Here is a 15,734-nt window from a genome sequence, read left to right as displayed (position 1 = left end):
TTCTTCCCTATCCCACGGCAACTCAGCCTGGTGCAACAGAGGCGGACATTAGTCGACGTAGGAGCTGACATTGCGTGTTTTCCAAATTTGGCACAGATTTTGCAGGCGACTAGTTCAAGCTGCAGTACATCTGATACAAGGCGCATTAATGTCGGCTATCTTAGGGCTTTGATAGCCCCCCTAGTGGGCCATCCTCCCACAAGAGGGCTTCCAAAAATTCCTCCCACAGAGAGAGATCTCTGCTAAACCCTAACTGTGTATCTTGTGGCAGCCATAGCCAGCAAGCTCTAAGCTTGACATTTTGTCATTTTTTTCACTCTGAGCTTCATTAACAGTGATTCTAATCACTGAAGCTTATTCCAGATTCAAAAGCTCTTGGGCATGCTCAATGGACATCACTAAGTGCATTGGGAAGCCGACTTCCAACCGGGTTTTATTCAAGCATTTCACTAAGCTTGACATTAGGTTTCTAAACACTAATCATTAATCATCTAATCATTTGCTTGTTGGGTATTCACTAAAATCTAGTGAGTTTTTATTCCTCTTCGTATATTGTTGTAAGGTTATGTGTACAATTATAAACAGATAGACCATTATACACTAGAAGTGTGTTACATACCGTGAGTGACTTTGTTTCAAGTACACTAGTCAATGAAATCAAAAGGATGAGTGTCATTGTACTCTCCTCGGAATCATCAGCAAAAAGCATTGAGATCATAGACCAACCTTGTCTAACACAAGCTTCATCCACTAAGCCATACCACAAGGAGAAGCCTGAAGTCCAGTCTAGGTTTACTTCATTAAAACCTAAAAAGACTATTAAACCTAGGAAGAAGTTTGCACATAAGAAAGGACCACCACAGTCATACTTTGAAATATTACATTTATATGATTTTCAGCCTACTTTGATTTCAAATTGTCTGATTTGCTTCCGCATTCAGTGGAAAAATTGTAAGGGACTAGACACTGCCCTTGTCCTAACAAGTGGTAAGACCTTCCCAATGACCACAACATATGCTGATATCCGTCCTCAAATTCGAAAGTTTGATGGCAAAGATTTCCACCCATGGCAGGTACTTATAAAATACAAAATGATGGAGAGAGGGTATTGGTCTCTCATTCAAGACAATAGAGCTGTAAACTCTACAAATCTGGTTGATATAGAGGATGACCGACGTGCTCAAGCAATCATAATGCTACACTTAGATGAATCCCTGATTCATCATGTTGATCAACTAAACACTGCTAAAGAAAAATGGGATAAGCTTGAAAAGCTCTATGGAGCCACTAGTAAAAATACTAAAATCTTCCTTAAAATTGAATTCTTTCGCTTGGAATATCGATCAGGAGAAGATTTGGGAAAATTCATCTCTCATATAAAGGGACTTATGGCACAGTTTGCCTCTGTACAAGCTCCAATACATGAAGAAGATGCTATTGCTATTCTCCTAAAAGCAGTAAAACAGGTGTTTCCTACTCTTGTAACCACTCTCACCAACATTCCAAATCCTACATTGGCAAGTACCATTCAATCCTGTTTGGATGAAGAAAAGAGGAACCACAAAGAAAGCAATAACAATCAGGCATCTTCAACTTCCCGTGATCAAGTATTGGTACATACAGCTCTCACTAAATGTTCTTTCTGTAAGAAAAAATGACATCTTGTAAACAACTGTTGGAAGAAGTATCCCGAGAAGATGAAATGTAACAAATGCAAGAAGACAAGGCATATCACCAGTAAATGCCCCAACGCTCCTGATATACCCAAAGAATTGGTGGCCAACTATGCCGCCAATCCATCTGAAGATCGACTGTTTTGACTCTTTAAAATCATCTACCTAAAAACAACCTTGTAAGCCTGATTTATAAAGGCATCCCGAGAAGGGGGGAAACATCTTACATGCCTTGTAATCCAATGCCACCGTGGCATTGAGGGGGGATGTTAGAAGACAGGCATAGGAACCCACTATAAGCAAGGGAGTATAAGGGCAGATAAGTGTGAATAGCCCTAGGGGCAGGGGAAACCCTAACCCTAGCTTGGCAGAGGCTATATAAACAGCCTATGGGCCACTATCATGTGTGGGAGAGTGTACCCAAGTTGTACTCTAAGCAACTTAGTAAGCAAGATTTTGTTCTTGTACTTTGAGCTCTCTTCTCCCTCTTGTGCACACATTCCAATGCTGCAACTCTAATTTCCAACACCCTCGGGGGATGGAAACCATTCGGCAAGATAACATCACTAACAAACATCAAAACTAGGAAGAAAGACACAATAAGAGCTCCAAATGTCCTTGTCAAACTTTGATTAGGGCTCACAACCCAAGAGATAACAAGAGTAACAAAATAAGGCAAGCTGACAAAAAAGATACCAGACTTCTTCTTATAATCAACCCTTCTTGTATTAACATACATGAGTGGATCTTCAATGGGAGATTTTCCATGATCAATATATGATGCTCTTGCTTCAACTTGTTCTTTATCAATATGTTGCAAAGGGGGTGAAGAAAAAGAAATAGACAAAGGGACAAAAGTAGAGATTTGTGTTCCTCGCACTGAAGTAGAAGAGATAAGCTAAAAGTAAGGAACGTACTCTAGATCTCTCACTCCAACAGGGGGACCCATCCCTAATTGAGGTATTGACGACCCTACAACATCATCAAACTTGTGCACTACATTTGACAAGAAATAATCGAGTCTACCTTCTTCATACAACTTTTGTCTGAAGGCTTGTTGACATAACTCTTCGGTCTTCCTAACTTTGTGAGCCAAGATCACATGTAGTTCCTCATCTATGATGTCTCCAATGTAGTCAAAAGGATTTCTGACCATGTCAGTGGAACCTTGCAAAGCTGGCAATGGATGCCACTCCTATTGAGCTAAAAATTCATTACAGCTTGATTAGCTCTTTAAAACAGCCCCAAAACAGAAAATTACCAAAAGTTTCATTAAACAGGGAGTGGTTCTAGAGAGTTTCTAAGTCCCACATGCAAAATCCTAATTTGGGAGGATCCTTCCACGTTCATAGATGCCAAGAGTTTCGAAAATGGCGAAATAGAAATGCGTTTCGGAGTCACAAAACAGAGTTTCGGCCCGGGTCCGAAACTTAAATTCCTTAACAATATAACATTAGAATGTAGAAGAGAATCAAGTTTTGACAAGTTTAAAGTATGCATGAATCGTGATTCAATTTAAGACAATAAACTGTAACTTAACATAGACAGTAAACTCAAGATTGAAAGCTCAAAAGTGAACAGTCATAGACTCATATTAGGTTATATAAACTCAAAAAAAGAGAGCACCCTTGAGCAGTAACTCAATAAACAGTGCGTGAAAAAAAAATACAACTATGATATATGATGTATGGTGGATCACATTATCTCATGAGTCATGAATCATCCAGATGCCACTGAATCATAAACATGAATCTACATAATCAGCTAATGGCAAGTCTGCAAAGTATAAGTCTATGAATCATCACATCATGATTTTTCATCTAATGACTCATGAGAGTCACACAGCATCATCCAAAGCCACCTCTATCTCGGCCTCCTCGAGGCTACTAGCAAGAGCACTAGAACTACTACTAGAGAAAGAGAAGAGATCATCATCATCATCATCTGCCACTAGAGTTGTAGAGGTAGAAGCAACTCCATGTTGAAGTCGAGATTCTCTCACTCTAGTTGATGTACACTTGGACCATGTCTGATGTACAAGTGCAAACATCTCCTCATATAGCATATTGTAGATATCTATCTCCTCCTCTAGAATGGTAGGAATGTCCCTCAACCTCTTTATATCAATCTTATAGTAGATATCTATCTTCTCCTCTAGAATGGTAGGAATATCCCTCAACCTCTTTATATCAATCTTATCTACATTCACTTGCTTTGGCTCAAGTATGTAACTTGAATTCTCAATCAAGAGCAAGTTACAATGGCAAAAAACAAATCTCTCAATTTGAGCAGTCTTCAACTTATTTCTCTTTTTGGTGTGAAACAATGCCCACACGCTCCAATTTCTCTCAACAGGACCACTACCACAATCCTTCAAGAGAAGATGGATAGTCATCCTTTTCTACCAAATTCCAATAAAAGAAGAAGAAGAAATCCAGCACGCTTATTTATGTTACAACTTACATGTATCATTGTACAATGTAACATGTTTATTGTTTAAACTTTACTAACCAATATCAGAGCACAGTTTCCATACTTGTCCCACCATCACATAGGTTGGAGTTGTGTCTCACATAACTCTGTTGTGGGGTATGCAAATGAGAGTGTGTGATTACGAAACTTGAGGAGCTCATCCTAAAGTTGCGTAATGATGAAAACATCTTAACCAGCCCACATACTAAAATAATCTTATAGCCCAACTTCAAGCTCCTCACTTGCATATTGATCCTCGCTACGCCAAAGAGGATGCAAGCAATGTGCAATAGCATGGATTGTTTTGTAAAACCAATCTCATCTCCTATTCCACACTCTATAAATGTCTTGCACTCTATAACATATATGAAAGTTAACTTGTTACCCACATAGCAATGTAAATTATGAATCATGATAGATCATAAATTCATACATGTGATTAAAAAGATGAAATTAGATTGAATGGTCATTCATTCACTTACTTATGTTGAGACAAGACGTTTCCGTCAAGTGCCTCTCCAATCTGATCCATGTACTTGTACAAAAGGCCTAGAGTACCACCCTCCACATCAACGATCCTCAAAATTGTGTAAATGGGAGTTGAAGATTTTGCCAATGTAGCTGCATTCTCCCAATAGGCCTTATCAATGACATTTCTGAAAAATGTCCTCAGAGGCCTTGGTGGACTCTAGCAAGCCTCTCCACAACAATAAACATGTAAGTGAAGCGAGTGGTTAATGGCTTCAAAAGATCCAATCATTGTTTACCCTAAAAATGGCATGCACTCTAGGCCTCTTTGTCACAAACTCATGTTTCCAACTCTCTTAAAGATATCATCTATCCATCCAACCTTTTCCGAATCCTCCATGAGTAGATCCAAACAATGTGATGCACATGGAGTCCACATAATCTTAGAGAACTCACTCTCTAACAAAGCACCCATAGCCACACAATTACTGCCATTGTCAGTGATGACTTGCACTACATTCTCTACACCAATCTCCAAAATGGCAGCCCTAATGTGCCTATAATTGTACTCACCTATAATCACTATCCTTACTACCAATGCATCTATGGCACACAAGAACATGGTCCCTTTGCAAGAGGACACCAAGATGTTATACACATTCCTCCCCCTCACATCTGTCTATCCATCTCACAAAATAGTGCAACCATACTTCTATCAAGTATCTTCAAATGCTACATTTCTAGCTCTACCGCTTGTTTCTCTCTACAAGTGTGCGCAAAGCCTCGTAGAAGGGGCCCTTGCACTCACATCCAATCCGACCGATGGCCCTAATGGTTCTTTTCCACCTATTTATACATGCAACATGGAAAGAGATGGCGCACTATATAAACAATCTCGTGATCTCACGAGTAGTCTCTGCCTTTGCTTGCTTTTGAAGGGTAGTTGTAATACTTGCCCTTTCCAATGATCCTCTTGCAACTCTTGTTGCCCCAATGGTACATGCACCTACTGATGTACCAATACCACCCTACGCACCCCCAAGATGTAGCAAAAGGGGACCATGAAGCAACTAGAACCTCAACAGAAGCACGTGCACTTACCTAAGTGGCCTCTATCTTTGTATCCATAGAGACGTTGGCACTAGCAAAAGCATTGCCACCAACATCCATGCATACTCTATCCCTCTTCGAGGCACTACCACCTACAGGAGGAGGTAGAACCATACGGCATACACTTGGCCGTGAAGTATCATCCTCATGTGGTGCACTAACCACAAGGCGTTGCTTCCTCCAATGCTCCAAATTAGCATACACATCATCAAGCACAACAGGGCAATTATCAATATCCTTACCACTAACACGAGCAAGATGATCCTTCACTTGTGTAACGCTCCCCATCCGTATGACATGGCAATAGTTGCAAACCCACCCCTTCGAGCCACCTCTACCTCCATAGTCACTAATGATGTGCGTGTGGCTCCAAAATGTGTCCTTCACCACGGCTGTAACTTGCAAGAAATAGTGGAACCAACAACAAAAGTGGGAAAGACTGGCTCAAATCAGTGTGGACAGTGAAGGACGAAGAGAAGGGAGGGATTGCTCACTGGAAACAATGAAAATTAGCACCAAATCTGAGGGAAAACAACTAGAAATATTATGGACAAGAAAGGAAAGGGATTGAGCAGTTGAAGGGTGAGGAATGTAGAGTTTCAGGGTTGGTATGTGGAGCAAACAGCAAGTAGGGGGAGTGATCAGTTGAGAAAGAGAGTGCACAACAAGGAAAAGAAGGCGGAATGCTCACACACGAAGGCACCAAAAGGCGAAATGACATTCGCAACCAGAAACTAGGTGAAAACCCCTCTCCATCAAAACGCTTGTCCCAAAAAGCGTTTCCGAACCAAAACGCTCGGGCCTAAAACAAAAACTATGTCTGCGTCTATAAATAGATAGGCTGCCCACCATTCAACTCCATTCTTTTGTGCAAATTTCTTCCATTCATGTTTGGATTTCAGCCATCACCCTTCCACATCATGGCTGTCTAGCCTTTGCAACTATTGCCACCTCTCCATCAGCCCTCCCAGCACCTAGCCACAACCCTCCAACTACCACCCTACTAGATGGTGACTTCTCTTTGTTGGGATTGGTGTCCTCCTACCAAAGCCAGCTCCTCCAACAACTATTCTTGTTTGCATTTGCTACCTCTCCTATTAGAGCTGGACAGCTAGACGTTCCCTGGATAGATAGGAGCACTAGGCGCAGCAGGAGCAAGTGACACGTGTTAGACGGCAGCAATTTTCCAGGTCAAACAGGCTGGTCGGACAGCATTAGTGTCAATCGGCTGCATTTAATGCAGCCAACCTAGTATTTTTCATCATTTCATGCTGGACTATTTATTGGCCCTGATTTCTGCAATCCTATACAGTTGTGCTCCCAAATTTCAAGCTGCAAATGGTGGAGACTGCCCTCAAGGTTGACGGAGACTAAGATCTTCGAAGTGGAGACATACGCAGACATTCTCTCTACACCCGTGTATAGTTTTGCATCCTTATAAAGCATTCTTCACTACAGATTTTTTGTGTTTCACGCTCTGTGTGTGTGTGTGTGTGTGTGTGTGTGTAACGTTTTGGTCTCATAGGCCAACTTGGCCTTTTGTAGACGTTAATATAACTTTCTTTCTTTCTTTCTTTCTTCTTCTTCTTCTTCTTCTTCTCTCTCTCTCTCTCTCTCTCTCTCTCTCTCTCTCTCTCTCTCTCTCTCTCTCTCTCTCTCTCGGGTCATTCGCTTCCGCATTGCTTTACTCTGACGTGGTGTAAAAGTGAACCCATCTGAAGAGGAGATTTCAGCATGACACGAGACTGTGTTTTCAGCGTTCAAGGGCGAGCAAGAGGGCTACCCATCAGAACAAGGCTGAGGCGAGCGTGGGTGTGCAAGAAAAGTGTAGATTTATTGAAGCTGATGCTGGTTTTTGCTGTTAGAGAAGGAAGAAGGCTGCATTTTGGGCCTTCAAGTGCAGATTTTACCTTTTCGTTGCCTCTGACAAGTGAAAAAGGAGTGGGATGAGCAGTCAAGAGCCCTAGCAAGCTATATTCTCACAGTCAAGAGAGAGCTTTTTTTTGTGTTTTGTGCAAGCATTGTAGGTGAAAATGTCTTCTAAGGCCAAGATAGGGTTTCAGGCGATCATGGATTGGGCGCCTTATCGGCTCTTCCATCAAATCAAAAGCTCGATGGCGAGAATTACCGCCTCTGGCAGGTCATGATGCTTCTGGAGTCCTATGATTTGGCAGAGCTTGTTACAGAGGATATTCATTGTCCTTCACAAGATGAATCCAAACTGTCTTCTAGTGATAAGGTGGTGTTGCCAAAGGCTCAGGCACATTGGGATAAACTCAATGCTTGCATCTGCTCGTTTTTATTTCTCTCATGTACTACGACTGTTATCTCTCATATTAAGTATTTGACGATAGCCCAACAGATATGGCTAGAGCTTGATTAGATGTACAATCCTATGACTGTCATGAAGCGAGTTTCTTTGGAAGTGCAGATGCGAACCATGAGTGTCAACAAGTCATCTTCCATGTGGAAGCATATTAACAAGCTGAGGCAGCTTCAGATACAGGTCCAAAACGTAAGGAAGGTGATCACTTTTAAAGACATCGCAATAACTCTTCTTTCACAATTACCGCCCCATTTCAGTGGTTTTTACTCCGCCTTGATTGCTTTAGGGCGGTCTGAGACTCTTCGATGGGACGAGTTGGTTCCTATGGTCTTGGACCAAGAGGAGTAATTGAAAGGGGCCCATGCATTTAAATCTGAGACTTTGGTTGGTCAATCATCTCAAAAGAAGAGAAAGAACTGAACGAAGGAGGAGGAGGACAAATCCAAGAAGGACAAAGAAAAGGAGTCTATTTGTCACATCTGTAGCAAAACAAGTCACTGGAAGAAGGATTGCCCCGACAAGAAGGAGAAGAAAAAATCTTTAAAGGATTCTGGAGCGGTAGCTACTCCCTCATCAATTGTTTTCCTCCACTTGGAGGTGGTTGAGGATTCGACCTTGACGGCTTCTAATGTTGTGGTGATAGCCCCATGTACTCAAGAGTAGATTGTTGATAGTGGTGCCTCACAACACATGACTCCTTCTTCAGCAAGTATTGCTCATTTGCAGCCTTCACATGGCAAGATTCTCATTGGTAACAATTATGTTCCTATACTAGGACGGGGAGATATGCATCTTATTCCAAATGGACGACTTGGTGCCCATACATCTAAAGTGCTTTATGTGCCGGCCTTGGAGTACCATCTACTTTCGGTTCACAAGATTTTTGCCCTTGGCCTCTTCGTCAAATTTGATGTGGCTTCTTTTTGAATTCTTGATCATGGTTCGAGACATGTTCTTTCTTCAAGTTATGAGGAGAATGGAGTCTACAAGTTGCGGTCTTCTTTTGCCTTGACTTTTCTTCTTACCTCACAAACTCAATCCGAGATTTGGCATGCTCAGTTTGGCCACCTCGATTATGATTACCTTCGGAAGGCATCCAAGGGACAACGAATATTGTGGTGAGCTAGCAACCTTGTATATCCTACATCCATGCAAAGCAGACTCGTGATGTTGTTCCCAGCAAGGCTACAGGTGTGACAGGCAGCAATCACAGACAACTGGGCTTCGTGCCCAGCGCTACAAACTGGTGACAACAACCAGACCAAGTCTGAAGACACACTGCAGGCGACACCAGACGAAACGGGCTGCAAGTGACAGTCTTCAGGTATGTGATAGGTCAACAACTGAGTGGCGACAGCTTCCAACTTACAGGCGACAACTCCCATGGCATCAGGCGGCAGCTTCTGCAAGGCAACAGGTCACGACAGCAGGCAGTTGATCAACGGGAGCAAATTCATCATTTTCCTTTGCAAAATTTTTTAAATTTTTTCAAAGGTTCCCTGCAAACAACCCCTTTGCTCACTGACGACCATTCGTGCGTGTAAGCACTGTCAAGACTTTAGGCAGATTTAGGCCCAAAAATTTGGGGCTTTTACTGAATTTGGGGATCTTAACGCAGAATTGGACAATCTGACTCAGAAATTGCAAAGTCAATGCACATTTGCCCGGGAATTTTGGAGCTTTTCACATTTTAGTGAAATTCTTTCAATTTCACTTAAATTAGTGCACGCAGGACTTGGAAATTTTGGGGATTTGTCCATATTTGATGCGAGCAAGATGCAACAGTGATATCTGTCTCGAAAATTGCAGGAATTTGTGACATTTTGTCCCCGAGATTTGGGGCCTTTAATGTACATGCAAAAATTGGGCTGAAATTTACCCAATTTCTTGACATTGATGCACAATGGACCCCGTGCAATTTGGGACTTTTGCAGTTTGGGCAAAATTTGTGCAACATTTGGTCATTGTATGTACATGCAGGTTGGATTCCACGCAATTTGGACATCAACACTTGGTGAAATTTGGGGGTTTTGCTGAAATTTCTCTATTTTGGCAAAATTGAACTGTTCTATGCATGACAGAGAAAATGCAGATGTGTGGTTGATGCTTTGAGCACAAAATTTTGGGGCTTTTGACCGTTCGTGTCAAAATTTATGCCCATGGGTACATGTACAACATAAATTGCAGCTGAAATTTTGGGATTCCTTATGTAATGTGATGCACATGCCCTTGCAACAGCTGTAATCAGTTGGATAATGCTGTAGCACATGGTTTGGTGCTTCTGAAAATTTAATTACAGATCTGAAATTTGTGCTTCTCTGTGGTCGTTTATTGCTGATTGGTACTTGTTTGTACCTTGGTCACTTGGGTGACAGTTTGGGCCTGCATTTGCTGGATTTTTTTGTCACATTTGGGCTGAAAATCATGGCTGGCAACAATGACAACAGTAATCTGATGCACATAAAGAAGCTTGAAGGCGCACATAACTTTGCAGTTTGGCAAAAGCAGTGCTACAATATCCTGTTACAAAAGAAGCAGGCAAAGCCGATCAAAACCAAAGGGGTAAAGCCCGCAGACATGGATCAAGACAAGTGGGATGAGATAAATGAGCTTGCATGCTCAACCATAGAGCTATCAATTTCTGATGCCTTGCTCTTCAACATTGAAGGTTTGGATTCTCCATATGCTATATGGACTAGATTGGAAGAATTGTATGCACAAAAGAGTGCTGCAAGCAAAGTGTATTGGCTAAAAAAGCTTATGGATTTGCGTATGAAATAGGGTATAGCAATGTCTACTCAGTTGAGTGAGTTTAACTCCATTTTCAGCCAGCTGGTTGCCTTGAATTTCATGATTGATGAGGAATTTAAGGCTACTTTCTTGCTTTGCACTCTACCAAAGAGTTGGGATATATTCAAGACTGCTATGAGCAATTCTAATGTAATCCTTTTGTATGCTGATGTAGAGAGTGCTCTGCTTATGGAAGAGATGAATCGGCGGAACAATGCATCCAAAAGTCTTCTAGTGCTTTGCATACTAGGGGCAGATCACAACAAAAGGGCAAATATGATGGCAAGGGACGCAGTAAATCACATGGCAGAGATGTTGAATGCCATCATTCTGGCAAGAGAGTCACTTTAAACGTGACTGCTACAAATGGAAGAAAGAGAGAAAAAGGCAAGAAGACAGATGATAGCAAGGAAGAGAAGAAGGGCAGTCAGCCTAAGAAGAGCGGTGTAAAAATTAAAGAGGTGAATGTAGTCACTCATGACAGTGATATGTTAGAGATCATAGCCAGGGCTGCACAGTCGGACTGTGCAGTCGGACTGCCACATGGCAGTCCGACTGCCTGCAGCCCAATCGGCTGCATTTAATGCAGCCGACCTGTCCTATTTTTTGGGCAGATTTCGGCTATTTATACCTGACGTCTCCAGCAGTCTCGGATACCTCTCGCACTCTTCTCTATCGCAGATTACAGACCGGTGCCGTGCAGATTTCTTTCTCTGTTCACAGATTTCAGACAGCAGACAGTGCAGACTGCAGCAGACTTCGAGGTGGACAGCAGGTCGCATCGTCGAGGTGGAGACACGCAGTCCAGCGCACTGCGCCCGTGTATATCTTTGTATTCAGCATTCTTTATACAGCAGATCTTCATTGTCCACTGTCTCTTTCTCTCCCTTCTCTCTCTGCGTTCTCTCTCTCTCAGTCCTACGCTTCCGCACCGCTGCACTCTGACATGGTATCAGAGCAGTGTTTGAGGGCTGACTGAGCGCAGAATCAACCTGAAGTGGAGTTTCCATCGCGACACAAATTTGCGTTTTTGCGTTTAAGGGCAGACAGGAGGGCTGCGCCTTGGAACAAGGCTGAAACGAGTGTGGGCGCACAGGAAAGGAGTACAGGCGGTGGATTTGCTGCTGTTTACTGCTGTTTGACACGGAGGAAGTTTGAGTTTCAACCTAAAAGTGCAGGTTTTGCTTTTTCATCACCTCCGGCGGGTGAAGAAGCTTTGGGACGCGGAAGAGCCTTAGCAGGCTGAGTTTACCCAGTCAGAGGGGGCTGCTTTTGCGTTTGAGAAGGCATTGCAGGTGAAGATGTCTACAGAGATGGATCTGGAGTTCCAGGCGATTATGGACCGGAAGGTGCCTGTCTTAGCGGCTCTTCCTACAGATTAGAAGCTCGACGGCGACAACTACCGCATTTGGCGCGTTATGATGTTGGCTATCCTTGAGTCCTATGATTTGGCGGAGTTGGTACAGGAGGATATTGACCGGCCTTCGGTAAGAGATGAGTCCAAACTCTCTTCCGATGCTCGTACGGAGTTGGCCAGGGCCCAGTCTCATTGGGACAAACTGAATGCCAAGATTCGATCCTTTCTCTTTCTATCATGCACTACAGCCGTGATCGCTCACATCAAGCACTTAACGGTGGCTCGTGAGATATGGCTGGAGCTTGATCAAATGTACAATCGGATGACCCTGATCAAGAGGGTTTCTTTGGAGATACAGATGCGGACCTTGTTCGTCAATAAGTCTTCTTCGCTAAGGGAACACATTAACAAGCTAAGGCAGCTACAGATGCAGGTTCAGAATGCGGGGAAGCCGATTTCCTCCGAAGACATGGCGATCACACTATTGTCCCAGTTGCCGCCACGATTCGGTACATTTTACTCTACCCTTATTGCTTCGGGGCGAGAGTCTACTCTTCGCTGGGAAGAGTTGGTTCCTATGGTCTTGGACCAAGAGGAACAGTTAAAGGGACAGAATGCTTCCAAGACGAAGGAGTTGACAGGTCAAGCCTCTCAGAAGAAGGGGAAGGACCAAAAGAAGAAGAAGGGGGATAACAAGTCCAAGAAGGACAAGGAGAAGGACAAGGACAAAGACTCCACATGTCATATTTGTGGAAAGACTGGCCATTGGAAGAAGGATTGCCCTGACAAAGACACAAAGGACACCAAGAAGAAGGATACCAAGGATTCTGGAGCGGTGGCTGCACCCTCATCAGCCGCATTTCTACATTTAGTTGTCATTGAGGACGCTTCACCGAATGCTTCTGATGCTGCGATGACGGCTCCCCAAGCTCGAGAGTGGATTGTTGATAGTGGTGTCTCACGGCACATGACTCCTTCATCAGATGGTGTTGCCCAGCTGCGACCTTCGCGTGGGCAGGTTCTCATTGGGGACAGCTCTTCAGTTTCTATTGCAGGTCGGGGTAAGATGCAGCTTATTCCGGATGGACGAGGTGGCACCCATACCTCAGAGGTTTTGCATGTACCAGGATTAGGGTACCATCTCCTTTCAGTTCATAAGATTTGCTCCCTTGGTCTTTTGGTGGAGTTTGACAGTTCTACTATGCGAGTCCTTGATCGTGAATCGAGGAAGGTTCTATCATCTGGATATGAGGAGAACGGCATTTACAAACTGAAGTCTTCCACTGCCCTCTCTACTCTTCTTCTTACCTCACGGTCACAGTCTGAGTTATGGCATGCTCGGTTTGGTCACCTGAACTATGACTATCTTCGGAGGGCGTCACGTGGACAGCTTGTTCGAGGGTTGCCGGATATAGTGGTGAGCCAGCAGCCATGTGTCTCCTGCATACGGGGGAAGCAGCATAGAGATGCCATTCCCCACACCGCTTCGCGGCGGTCTACTTCACTGATGGAGCTAGTATCTACGGATCTATGTGGCCCTACTTCATGTTGATCGTGGATGACTACAGCAGGATGACATGGGCCTACTTTTTGGCACTAAAGTCAGAAGCTTTCTCGCACTTCAAGGATCGGCTTCTCTTTGAGGAGAACCGATCAGGCCGGAAGTTGAAGACCTTGCGATCCAACAAGGGAGGTGAATTTGTGTCTAATGAATTTGCTCGGTTTTGTGCAGATAGAGGAATTCACCAGGAGTTTGCCAATACCAATACTCCTCAAGAAAATGGTATTCTAGAACGTAAGAACCGCAGTGTGATCGAGATGGCGCGCACCATGATGGAGCACCGACAGACCCCTCAGGTTCTGTGGGCCGAGGCTGTGGCTACTGCAGTCCACATTCTTAATCGATCCCCTACTTCGGCCGTGGAAGGGATGACTCCATTTGAGGCTTATTTTGGGACGAAGCCAGATGTTTCTTACTTTCGAGTCTTTGGGTGTGATGCCTATGTTCACATTCCCAAGGCTCACCGTGATAAATTTGAAGCGGCTTCCCGAAAACAGGTATTTGTTGGCTACAGCTCCCAGTCCCAAGGCTACCGACTGTATGATCCCGTCAAGCGGGATGTGTACACTAGCCGTGATGTGCGGTTTGTGGAGGTTCCGGCTACTTCAACGGGTGAGGAGCATCCCGTTCTTGGAGATCTAGGGGAGAGTTGGGCTCCTTCTACAGTTCCACTGAAGCCCGTGCCTTTTGATTATGATTCTGTTTCTGACACAGAGTCTACTGTTCCACCGGACACCTCTGAGGAGTTACCACCGGTGGATATTCCAGAGTCTTCTGCTGATGGAAAACGACGAGGGGAGGTTCGGCCTCCTCCTCGCTGGGCCTATGACACACTCCGTGATTCAGGGATCGAGGGGGTTCCTGAGGAGTGGGGACCGCAGGATGGTCCGCGGCGGTCACGGAGGCACCGGGCGCATTCTTCGGAGCTTGTTTGCTCCAATTATTGTTTGATGTCCCGTGTTATGCAGGATCGAGAGCCCACCTCCGTGAAGGAGGCTTTACAGTCCGCCTCATGGAAGAAAGCTATGGAAGCTGAGTTGGAGGCTATTGAGAGGAATGGCACTTGGTCACTTGTGCCACGCCCCCCAAAGAAGAAGGTGATTGGAGTCAAGTGGGTCTTCAAGACCAAATATCTCAGTGATAGTACTTTGGATAAGCACAAGGCTCGCCTTGTTGCTAAGGGTTTTGCTCAGCGCCCAGGGATTGACTGTCATGACACCTTTGCCCCTACAGCTCGTATGGCAACCATTAGAGCTGTTCTTGCTTTGGCTGGCCATAGGAGATGGCCTGTTTATCAACTGGATGTGAAGTCGGCCTTCCTGAATGGTGATTTGAAGGAGGAGATCTACGTTGAGCAACCTCCTGGCTTTGGTTCTTCAGATGGGAAAGTCTACAGGTTGAAGAAGGCCCTGTATGGTCTCAAGCAGGCCCCGCGAGCTTGGAACTAGAAGATTGATTCGTTCCTCCAGTCTCAGTTGGGATATCGGCGGTCCAAGGCCGATCCGCAACTGTATGTTCACACTTCCGAGGATGGTTGTGTGCTGTTTGTATTATATGTTGATAATTTGATCGTCACAGGTGATGATGCACAGCAGGTCCAGGAGACAAAGTCAGCTTTACATCGGACGTTCGAGATGACGGATTTGGGGCTACTCCATTTCTTTTTAGGCCATGAGATTTATCAGTCTCAGAGGGGGATTTTTCTCTCCCAACAGAGATATGTACAGGAGCTCTTGGTGTCTTTTGAGATGGAAGATTGTCGGGCCCTCTCTAGTCCTATGGATCCGAACTGGAAGGCCACTTCCCATTCAGCTTCTCCTTTGGCGGATGCGTCCCGCTATCGACAGTTGATAGGGTCCTTGATTTGGCTTCTCAACACCAGGGTTGATCTATGTTTTGCTATTGGGCTCTTGGCAGGGTTCATGAGTGAACCTAAGACGGTGCATTGGCAGGCTGCTCAGAGAATACTTCGGTATC

The 15,734-nt window shown here is 44.2% G+C and overlaps 1 protein-coding gene across 1 annotated transcript in view; it reads right to left on the bottom strand.

Annotated features, from left to right (window-relative positions):
- Nucleotides 1–15,734, bottom strand: part of TAFII21 (TATA binding protein associated factor 21kDa subunit) — a 67,771-nt gene that overhangs the window by 14,446 nt on the left and 37,591 nt on the right. The window lies entirely within an intron of this gene.

This window comes from Lygodium microphyllum, chromosome 7 (genome assembly GCF_053477565.2).
Source record: "Lygodium microphyllum isolate KBCC chromosome 7, Lygodium_microphyllum_v1.1.10, whole genome shotgun sequence".
Lineage (NCBI taxonomy): Eukaryota > Viridiplantae > Streptophyta > Polypodiopsida > Schizaeales > Lygodiaceae > Lygodium > Lygodium microphyllum.
The sequence above is the reverse complement of the archived record's forward strand: the minus strand, read 5'-3'. Positions and strand labels throughout refer to the sequence as shown.